At 42.0% G+C, this 11,739-nt stretch overlaps 1 long non-coding RNA gene across 1 annotated transcript in view; it reads left to right on the forward strand.

Moving 5' to 3' along the window:
• The window catches only part of LOC140492552 (uncharacterized), a 29,158-nt gene extending 24,742 nt beyond the window's left edge, over positions 1 to 4,416 (forward strand). Inside the window, exons 3-4 of the long non-coding RNA XR_011963579.1 lie at positions 217 to 303; positions 3,045 to 4,416. This is a non-coding gene — a long non-coding RNA (uncharacterized lncRNA). The remainder of the gene's footprint in view (positions 1 to 216; positions 304 to 3,044) is intronic.
• The last annotated feature ends 7,323 nt before the right edge of the window (positions 4,417 to 11,739 follow it).

An 11,739-nucleotide genomic window follows, 5' to 3' on the forward strand; every position in this document is an offset into this window, starting at 1 on the left:
GATGAGTGCAGTGTAGGTTTCAGTTATTCAACTGGAAAAGGTGAAGAAGAAATTTAGAAGGATGATGGCAGGTCTCAGGGGTCTGAGTTACAGGGAGAGGTTGGACAAGCGAGGACTCTTGTTTAGAGCAGAGGAAACTGCGGGGGAATATTTTATAGAAGTGTATAAGACCATGAGAGGCATGGGTAAGGTGAATGCACTCGGTCTTTTTCACAGGGACTCAAGGATTGGAGGGCATCCCGTTAAAGTTAGAGGAGAAAGAATACATGGGAACCTGACGGGCAACTGTTCTACACAAAGGTGGTATGTATATGGAATGAGCTGCCAGTGGAAGTGGTTGAGGTGGGTATATTAACAACATGTAAAAGACATTTGGACAAATACATGGATAGGAAAGTTTCAGAAGCAGATGGGCCAAGTGCAGGGAAATGGGGTTAGTGTGGATGGACATTCTGAATGGTGTGGGCCAGTTTGGGCCAAAGGACCTGTCTCTGCTGCAGGACGCTATAACTCTAAGTGCATTTGCTATTTCTTCCCCTAACTCTGTTGGTATCATGGGATGTGTTCCATCAGGGCAATGAGACTTGTTTACCTTTAGCTCCATTAGCTTGCCCTGCTCTAACGCTTTCGTGATAATGTCTAGATCCTCCCCTTCCTCAGTCTCCTTATCAATTACTGGCATGTTCTTCGTATCCTCCACTGTGAAGTCTGACTGCTGTGTACTCCTATTCCTAAACCCTGCTGGATAGGAATAACTAGGCACAGAACTCTGAGAGGTCTTCTTTGAGTCTTTATTGATGAGATACGGCAGCTACCTGGATAGTGTACATTCAAAACACCTTCAGGCAGCATCAGGTAACTCCCCGCCTGTCCAATGTATGGCTCCCCTTCTTATACCTTTTGTGGTTTGTGACTTTGAATACAGACTGTCTCTCAATATTATCTCCATGGCAACGGCAGTTCAAAAAGTCTAGTTCAGTTCAGCACTTTGTGGTTAAACCACATACCCATCCCCCACACCCCCATGGCTCCCTCAAGTACCTGACAGGCACTTCAGTTTCAGTGGGGCTGTCTGTCAGGATTCTGATGTGGAGGAGCCGGGGTTGGGGTGGGGTGGGCAAAGTTTAAAAACCACACATCACCAGGTTATGGTCCAACAGGTTTATTTGGAAGTACAAGCTTTTTGGAGTGTGCTGTGATTTTTAACTTGATCAGGATTATCTCTATGGTAACAGTTAAGTACTTCAACAATTACAGAGGTCATACGCTCCCCACACAATAGGTTCCCCTCTAGCAGTGTAAACTGCTATTCTGTCCCTGGGGATAGCTACTCATCACTTTTTATCCCCAATTCCATCATGCTTTCTGTTGAGCTTGGAAGTTTTTCCAATCTCCGAATTTATCCTTGGTCTTTGCCAATTTTTATGCCTTCTACTTCAATTTCATAGACTCCCTTATTGCCTTAGACATGGCAGATTACTCCTTTTCCTAGTCCTTCCTTTTCACTGATATATACTTTTGCTGAGAAATTTGAAAAATTACTTTGATATTCCTCCTCTGTCTGAGGACTGTTCCACAGTGTAAAGTCTTTGCTTCCAGTCTGCATTAGCCAACTCCTGCCTCATCCTATTGTAGTCTCCTTTGTTTAAGCACAGTATCTTGGGATTGGATTTAATCTTCCTGCTTTCCATCTGTGTTCTAAATTCACCCAGATTAATGACAAGTCAGATTACAAGGTGAGACGATGTTACCTGGGTCTTTTGGTTTCATTGTCAGTGACCTTGGCTTTGTAATAAAGTACAGAATAGATAATCACAACAGGGTATTCTGGACGATGTGAATGTACTACACAGTCTAAAACCATAAATCACTGTCTCCTCATCCATCTAATCCACACCAACCCTATGATGACCATCCCATTCAGACCCACCCATTCCCTGTAACCCTGCATTTCTTGTGGCTAATTGCCTAACCAGCACATGCATGGACCCTGTGAGCAATTTGGCATGACCAATCCACCTAACCTGCACATCTTTGGACTGTGGGAGGAAACTGGAGCACCGAACAAAACCATGCAGACATGGGGAGAATGTGTAAACTCCACACAGTTGCCTAACGCTGGAATCAAACCCGGGTCCCTGACGCTATGAGGCAGCAGTGCTAGCCACTGAGCCACCTCTGCTTAAAATCTGCTGCCCATTATTAACCTCCCCATCCCGCAATTGGCTGAATGTATATTCCTTACGTCAGAAATCGAGGTGTCTAAGCAGATGTCTGAGTAAATCCCAGTGACAGCCCACATGTCCTGTGTGTCTGAATAGATATCCTATACACAACACCCTCCAGCCCACACTTTCTTTCACTTTCCAGGAACAGGTCTCCAGAGGCTTCATGGGGATTACAACTCCCACAGTCCCTGAGGCAGGGACCACACGTGTGTGGGGAAACCGAGCACGAAACATGTACAGAATGTGGGTGGGTTTTGGAGCATGTTCTTTGGGGTAACTAGCGGAAAGCATTTCACACTGTGATTGGCTGGAGAAGGGACGCATCTGCCTATAGTATTGATCAGTTGGGGGGGGGGGGGGGGGGTCAAAGTGACACTACGCCCAGATGGGACCAAGTTCCATTCACAACTTGTCATAACACTGGGAATTGACCAATGGGAAACAAGGAAGAATCTGACCCATTCTCCCAGACTGAAGGTTCCTCTTCTGTCCAGGATCTACCACCTCCCTTTCTGTTTCCTTTTGTTTCATTCTGCTGTTACATTATTGACTTGCAGCAACTGAAGGGAAAGGAAGTGAACCCAGAAAGGGTGCAGGGTCTAACCAGGGACGGGAAGTGGTGGCATGGATCTGTTTATCAGTTACTCCATGAGAATGGGGAGGGTGTACATTAGGGGTTAGTAGATTCAGAATGGTGGGAGAGAGTAAATGGGCTGGAGGGTTACAGCTTTGGGGGAAGAAAGGGGAAAAGGGTATTCCAGAGAAACTAGAATTGTCTGTCCTGAATTTCTAATCTGTACATATTCCTTTGTACAGGGTGCTAGATAGTGAAGATTTGCAAACTGAAATCTCAAAATCATGTGCAGGTTATGATTAAGTTAAACAACATTTGAAGAACCAAAGAGTCACTGGGCCAAAATCCTGCAACACTCTCCTCACGGCATTGTCGGTCTACCTGTGACAAATGGACTGTGAATGGTTCAAGACAGCAGCTCACTACCATCTTCTAATGGGTAACGAGAGCTGGGGAATAAATGCTGGCTGAGCCAGTGATGCCCATATCCTGGAAACGGTTTCTATCTCTCGTTGCTGAAACCCAGTTGATGTTACTGCAGGATGATGAGGGATGCTGAGTGCATCCTCCAGGAGGCAGCACCATCACATTACCCCTGCCTACACCCAAACAGTAACACCACAACGCCACTGGAACAAAAGGCAGTGAAGCCAAAGGAGGACTTAGACATAGTTCTCCAAGGTAAAGTCATGAAAAGGGATTGGAACACAGCAGGAACATGCGACTGAGCTGGATGGTCAGTTATTTCCCATTGCATGGTGGAGCAGGATCGAAAGGCCGAATGGTCTCCTCCTGCTGCTATCTTCCAGGTATGTATATAGCCATGGAGCCCGGGTAGGAAGAAGTAGGCAGGGATTCTCCAGGAGATTGCACCTCCACAAGAGTTTTCAGTGAGGGATGGTTTGATGGATTTTATTTAACATTTTTCTTTAACAAAAGGTTTGTAAATTTTGGTTTTAAAATGTTGTAAGAGCTTTTTGCACCACAAATAAAATTAATGAAAATAAATTGAACTGTTTGAATATAACAGTTTTAAAGCTTTCAACCTTTGTAAAACAAAATCCTGTCTATTCCCAGATGCCATCACTTTCCAGCTCCTCAAACTCCAGGGAAATATTCCCTCCCTGTCTGAACCTTTGGTTTGATTTAACTTCTTTTCAGTTCTCGTTCTGTGAGCTGTGAAGCGTTCTTTTTCCCCATTTCTCTGACCCAGAAATGTGAGCACAGCAATCTTCCCACCATCAAAATCATCAGTGTGCCATTTTACTTTTGTTTCACATAACCAGCAGTGCAAAAGTGAGGACTGCAGATGCTGGAAACCAGAGCCGAGATGAGAGGGGTGCTGGAAAAGGGCTTTTGCCAAAACGTTGATTTCCAACTCCTCGGATCCTGTCTGACCTGCTGTGCTTTTCTAGCACCACTCTAATCTAGACATATAATCACCAGCAGTAAACCATTTGTGTAACCAATTGAATATTTCCAAACAAAGCCCATTACAGGCCAAGCAAACCATTAGAAGTGACAGAGTGAGAAGGGACTAAATCAAAGTAGAGTTGTGGGGAGGGGGCAGGGGTGGAGATAAAGTACTGTATCCCCTGCGGTGCCCACCTCTATCTAAAGGCATCGAGAGCATTGATCCATACAACATGCTCCTTCTCCAAGGACACCCTGCTGTGTAGTCTTAAAATAAAATCATAGAATAAAATCCATACAGTGTGGAAGGAGAGCATTGGCCCATCAGACCCCACCGACCATCCAAAGAACATCACGCCCAGACCACTCCATCACTGTAACACTGCATTTCCCATGGCTGATCCACCTAGTCTGCACAATCCTGGATACAGTGGACAATTTAGCACAACTGAGCCACCTCACCTGCACATCTTTGGACTGTGGGAGGAAACCAGAGCACCTGGAGGGGACCCACACTATCATGGGGAGAATGTGGGAACTCTACACAGGCCGTTGGACAAGGCTGGACTCCAACCTTGTACCTGGTGCTGTGAAGCAGCCGTGCTACAGTCACAATTTAAATCAAAACTGATGATCCCTGCTCATTGTCACATTGCTGTTTGTGGAGACTTACTGCCCAGAGAGACATCCTGAGATTCAGAAAGTGGCAATGTAAGTTCAGTCACCTCCAGCCCAGTTAATGTGGTTAACAACAACATCAATACTCCAGCGGTGTCATCATGTACAAGGTCCACTCCTGACTCTGATGGACAGTAACATCAGAATTAGAGTCCTGCAGTCCACATGGAGCAGGGGGATGACCACTTCCCTGTGAGCACTCATTGGTCTCTCAATCGTGTTGAAGACAGCAAATCCCTTGTCACATAGAGAGTTGAACAGCTCTTACCCAGAGTGAACCCACTGGAGTCTCGGAGGCAGGATGAATCACTGAATCCCTTCTCCCACACTAAGCATCTTAATGGCCTCTCCTCTGTGTGGGCTCCTTGGGGTCTCAGCAGGAGGGATGAATCACTGAATCCCTTCTACACTGAGCATTTGAATGGCCTCTCCCCCTGTGTGGGCTCACTGGGGACTCCACTGGTGCTGGATTTGAGTGAATCTCCCCCACACTGGGAACAAGTGAATGACCTTTCCCCAGAGTGAGCTCGCTGGTGTTTAAGCTGGTCAGAGGACTGAGTGATTCCTTTCCCACACACCGAGCAGGTGAATGGCCTCTCCCCGGTGCGAATGCACTAATGTCTCTGCTGGTGAGAGATTTGAATGAATCCTTTCTCACACATGGAGCAGGTGAAGGGTCTAAATCCACTGTGCCATCTCTGGTGCCTCAGCAGATTGTAAGATCGAGTAAATGCCTTCCCATACGTGGGGCAGGTGAATGGCCTCTCCGCAGTGTGACTGTGTTGGTGACTGTCCCACTGGGAGGGGTAAGTGAATTCCTAATTCTGATTGAGTACATCAGTGAGTGGCGAGGCACCTGAGACTGTGGGGGGAGACATTCAATCAGGGATTTGGTAAGACACACAGACATTGACCTGTCCCTCTGATTGTTAACTCAGATAGATAGAAAGAAAGATGCGCATTTAGATAGCACCTTTGATGATCTAGTGCAATGAAACATGCTTCCAACCCAATGATTTCAACCACAAATCTCTGAAAACACAGACACAAAGCTTTCTACTTGTACCAGGCTGTCTCTGAGCCTCCTCTTTTCTTGAGAAAAGCGTTTTGAGCTTTTCAGCCTTTCCTGGTGATTATAACTGCTATGTTCCTGTAAGATTTGTGATGGAACCTTTACTTTCCTGTTCCTTGTGAGTGATGAAAGTAGCAGAAACAGTTCCTGACCTGTGAGGGGTTTCAGTTGGAGTATTTATATTTACAAATCCATTCCCACCCTCACATACAGTGTGAAATTGATGTAAAACTGAAGGGAAGGAATGAGTGAGCACCCACAGAATCATATGTGTGAGTTGAATGAACCTGGCATGAGGAAAATGTGACAACACTCGCAACTAGTTAGAATAACAGAATCTAGTGGGTGCAGAAAGAGTCTATTCTGCCCATCGTGTCTGCAATGACCTGCTCACCCACCCTACCCCCCATAACCCCAAATTAACCATGGCTAGCCCAACCCACTTAAATTGCACGCTGCAGCCATGTTAGCATGGCCAATCCAGTAATGTTACACATCTGTGGGAGGGTCACAAATTACATCCAAATGCTCGGAATTGTGGATGAAGGTCCACAAATACTTGACTCTGACACAAATGCTCTGCTTTTCAAAATAAAATTAGGGGGAAACTGCAACCGGAAAGATTTCTGATTGTCTCAGGAGGAAGAGAATTAAAAACTCGTGCCATTGACCCAGGGGGCGCAGTGATAGTTACAGAGGTCTAGGAACCATCAGAAATGTAACAGGTTGTGAGCAAGGTGGAGATGAGACAGGACATAATGACACTCTGTCACACGGCCAAAGGCAGGAGAGATTAAATAGCAGAAATGGTCGAACCACAAGGTCACAGGGGATAGAATTAGGACTGGGAAAGAAACAAGGAAACAAGGTGTGCAGCTGTCAAAGAAATATGTTAAAAACAGATTATAAAAGCATAGAGGGCAGAGTACAGTCTGAAATTGTTGCTCTCAATGGTGAGTACAAAAAGCTGTAACACCTGGGGAGTTTACAGCCAACACATACTCAGGATTGGCCAAGTGGCCTCGAACTGTGCTATAACTTTCTGATAATTTTTTTCCTGACATTTGTAGTTAAAGTCTGATGATGCTAGTAACTTTTCAAATTGGACTGGAGTTTAATATTCTGGAGGAGTGTCAAATAAATCACATTGATCACATTCTGCAGATCTTAGTCCATTAACCTGCATGTTCCAGCATTTCAGTTACATCCATGTCCCCTGCCAGTGGGACAGGACGTACAGGGATGGTGACGATGGTGTCTAGGTCATTGTAAGCTATGATTCTGTGCGTATGACTGTGTCAGCTTGTTGCTTGACTAATCTGTGTTCCAGCTCACCCAATAAGATGTTAGCAGGGTGAGACACTACAATTGGAGCTCCTCTTCTCGCCAGTTCCTTTCATTTCTCCTTTTTAAAAATTCCTTTCTCTCTTACTCTCCACTTTGCAGACTCTGACACAAGAGTCTCAACATTGAATCATGACAATTTTTTTTTAGAAAGAACATGTCTCTACAAGAAAACCAATGGAGGAAAATATATTATTCTTGCATCAACTGCATTTTTAAACAAAAACAATCCTGTTCAATAAACACTGTCTCATTTTTTCCTTCAATTCTATCAAGTGAGCTATTATATTTTGTCCCTCAGTTTACCGATCTTAATAAATATCCAAGCAATTTCAGAGCAACATGCTTACAAAGTATTGAACCAATTTATCTGTTTAGGTTTTAGCATTAGTTATTAAGTCATTGCCATGACAATAATTGCATAATAATTGGTCTGGGTAACAAGTATACTGAGGTTCACAATTTAATTTATTGACTGTTTGAAAAATGGTACTGTATATCCTTTTTTTTCAGGATTCTAACAGTAATTATTAAAGAATTTGCATGACAATAATTATTATATGGTTTAGTTCATCTTGCTAACAACTACAGTGAATTTTATATTTGAACTTAATCCAATCTTCCCTAGTACCTATACAGTAATATAAAAATCCATTTTATTTCCAATCAATACACCTACAAAAGAATCCATTATTTCTGATGCAACACGCACTGTTAAAAATATGACTTTTGCTCATTTGAATGATCTGTGTCATCCAGCCTTATAAATTTAGAAAAACCTAATTACTTTTCCCTGCAACAATTTCTGTTCATTTTTGCAGATAGCACAGTCAAATAGCAAGATGAAATTTATCATTATTCGTAAGTATGCTAATACAATTTTGAAAATCTATATGTTGCTAATATATAAATGTTCATTTCTGTCCATGGAATATAGAACAGTACAGCACAGTGCAGGCCCTTTGGCCACGATTTTGTTCCAACCTTTTATCCTACTCTAAGATCAAACTAACCAACATGCCCTTCATTTACTATCATTCATGTGCCTATCCAAGAGTCGCTTAGATGTCCCTGATGGATCTGAATCTACTACCACCACTGGCAGTGCATTCCATGCCCCACCAATATCTATAAAGAAACTATCTCTGACATTTCCCCACAACTTCCCCCATTCACCTTAAAATTATGCCATTTTGTGGGGAAAAGTCTTTCATTATCCACTCTGTCTATGCCTCTCATCATCTTACACAAAGCTATCAAGTAAACTCTCATCCTCTTTCACTGCAATGACCAAAGCCCCAGCTCCCTCAAGCTTTCTTCATAAGACATGCCTTCCAGTCCAGGCAACATCTTGATAAATCTCATCTACACCTTCTCTAAAGCATCTGCATCCAATGTGTAATGAGGTGATCAGAACCGAACACAATATTCCAAGTGTAGTCTCACCAGGGATCCATAGAGGTGCAGCATAACCTCGTGGCTCTTAAACTCAATCTCCCTGCTAATGAAAGCCAACACACCATGCACCGTTTTAATAACCCTATCATCTTGGATGTCAGGTATGAGGGATCTATGGATGTGGACCCCACGATCCCACTGTTCCTCCACATTGTCAAGAATCCTGCATTTAATCTGAAAATATGCATTCAAATTTGAAATTCAAAAATGAATAACTGCACATTTTCCCCGGTTGAACTCCATCTGCCACTTCTCAGCCCAGCTCTGCATCCTGTCAATGTCCTATAGCAACCTACAAATGCCCTCCACACTATCCACAACTCCACCAACCCTCGTGTCATTGGCAAACCTCTAACTCATCCTTCCACTTCATCATCCAAGTCATTTGTAAAAATCACAAAGATCAGAGGTCCCAGAACTAATGCCTTCAGAACACCATTGGTCACCGTGCACCAAGCTGAAAACATAGAACATAGAACATAGAACATAGAACAATACAGCACAGAACAGGCCCTTCGGCCCACGATGTTGTGCCGAACTTCTATCCTAGATTAAGCACCCATCCATGTACCATCTATGTAATCTATCTATGTAATCTCACCCTGTCTTCTATGGGCCAGCAAATTTATTATCTAACCAGGCAGGTTTTCCTGTATCCCTTGCCTCATAACTTTCTAAATGAGCCTACCATGGGGAACCTTATCAAACACCTTGCTAAAATCCATATACACCACATCCACTACTCTGTCCTCACCAATGTGCTTGTCACATCCTCAAATAATTCAATAAGGCTTGTGAGGCATAACCTGCCACTCACAAAGCCATGCTGACCATCTCGAATCAATCTATACTTTTCCAAATAATCATAAATCCTGTCTCTCAGAATCCTCTCCGATAATTGCCCACAACTGACTCATCGATGATTCCCAGGATTATCTCAATTGCCTTTCTTGAATAAGTGAATAATGTTTGCCACCCTCCAATCATCTGGTATGACTCCAGTGGACAGCGAGGATGCAAAGATCATTGCCAAAACACAGTAATCTCTTGCTTCCCTTCTCATAACAACCTAAGTTATATCCTTTCTGGACCAAGGGACTTATCTATCCCCATGACTTTTCAATATTTTCAGCACATTCTCAGACTTAACATCGACCTGTTTGACCATATCAGCCTGTTTCACGCTGTCCTCACAAAGAACAACATCCCACTCACTCGTGAATACTGAAGCAAAGTACTCATTAAGGACCTCCCCTTCCCTCTCAGACTCCTGGCACAAGCTTGCTTCACTATAAGGGGTATAAATGTGGAAATACACCTCAGCAATGAATTAATGTAAAGATATTGCAGTGAACAATCACTCGAATACTTTGAATATTGAACTGTATTTTAACTGAGAAAACACAGTTGAATTGATTTGATTATATTTCACTTCATGCTACTGTTTATTGTATTTCGAACCACAATAAGAGTTTCATTTTTGCATATATAAATCTTAAAATTCATCGCACAATTATGTACAGAAAATAGATGTACAACCATCTGCTTGTTCCTTCCTTTTTCAATGACTGTTCATTTTGAATTTGTGGAAGTTGTACATTGTTGAAAGGAAGGGAAATTGTCTTGAAATGAATATTCACATTGAATGACTGATGCATTTTTAAATCAAAGTACAATGATCACGCAGTTTTGTCAATTTGTCTTTCAAAGAATTATCATGAGATTCCTGTTTATTTAAGAGTATCATTCATTTATTCTATTGTTTTTTGTAAAATATTGTTTAATTTCCAGTCCATTACACACAGAAACGACCTAATTAATTCCCATTCGAATTACTACAATAAACAGTTGATTAGTTTTCATTTGTGTAGCCACTTTAAACATAATATTGCAGTCCTACCGTACTGATTGGGAACATTATGAAAGGAACCTGTGGAGCTGTGGCAATGTCTCTATTACAAGACCCGAGGGAAGGTTTCAAATCACGCCTTCACCAGAAATATATCAAGAGCTATCTGAATGTTGATTAGAGAGTACCTAAGCACAGATTGAACTGCTTTTCAATCCAACATTAGATCTGCTTTTATCTATTATATCAATAATCACAAAATCTGATACTTATTTGTGTCAGGTTACCAAGAAATATGTGTTGGAAAATTCGCTTTAGCCACTTTGCTTTTACAAAAGACTTACATCTGTCCCTGTTTTCTCGAACTGAAAGAAATATGAAGAGGATTTTCACTTTTACGAAAAAAAGGGGACATGTTCCCCATATAAATTAATGCTTCTTCGACTAACGCCTTTTCAGATTATGTAAGGTTTCATAATAACGCTTTTCTTTCGGATAGTGGGGATACCTGTATCTAATTCTGTCGCTTATAAGTTCCTGGAGAATATTTGAAAATGTTGCAGAATTCAAGATTACGATGTCTAAGTAATTAGATTGATCTTTTTTTTGTTGCAAAGGGGCAAGTCCAAACAATAGAAACACATTAAACATTGTTCTCTCATGCTATAAATTTGAAATAAAGTTAATACCTTCTTCAGTAAACTAACAAACTCTACCACCTATTACTTGTCAGTCAGCTGATTGCCTACTTTGTAACTAAATGTTGTGATTCATCTAAATATTACTCTGTCCTTTGATCAAAATGAATTTGTAATTGTTGTTCAGTTTATGAATTGTCAGATACTTGTTTTTATTTTTCCATTCACCTGTTCATTTTGACCGTAAGATTGAAATGCTTTGAAAATATTGGAGTTCGTTCATTTAAAAATAAGGTTTGCACATCTCTTCACATATCTCATTTCTTGTATTATGATTCAAGAATGTTTTCTGGTGGAATTCAAGTAAATTCCAAACTTTGTTCACTTCGAATAAGGTCTTTAACACCCAGTTATCAATCTGTTGTTAATGTTTCAGCTGGTTGCATTGACAGTGATTAGGTACTCATTCAGAGAGATCAACTGAC

This window comes from Chiloscyllium punctatum, chromosome 21, assembly GCF_047496795.1.
Source record: "Chiloscyllium punctatum isolate Juve2018m chromosome 21, sChiPun1.3, whole genome shotgun sequence".
Classification (NCBI taxonomy): Eukaryota; Metazoa; Chordata; class Chondrichthyes; order Orectolobiformes; family Hemiscylliidae; genus Chiloscyllium; species Chiloscyllium punctatum.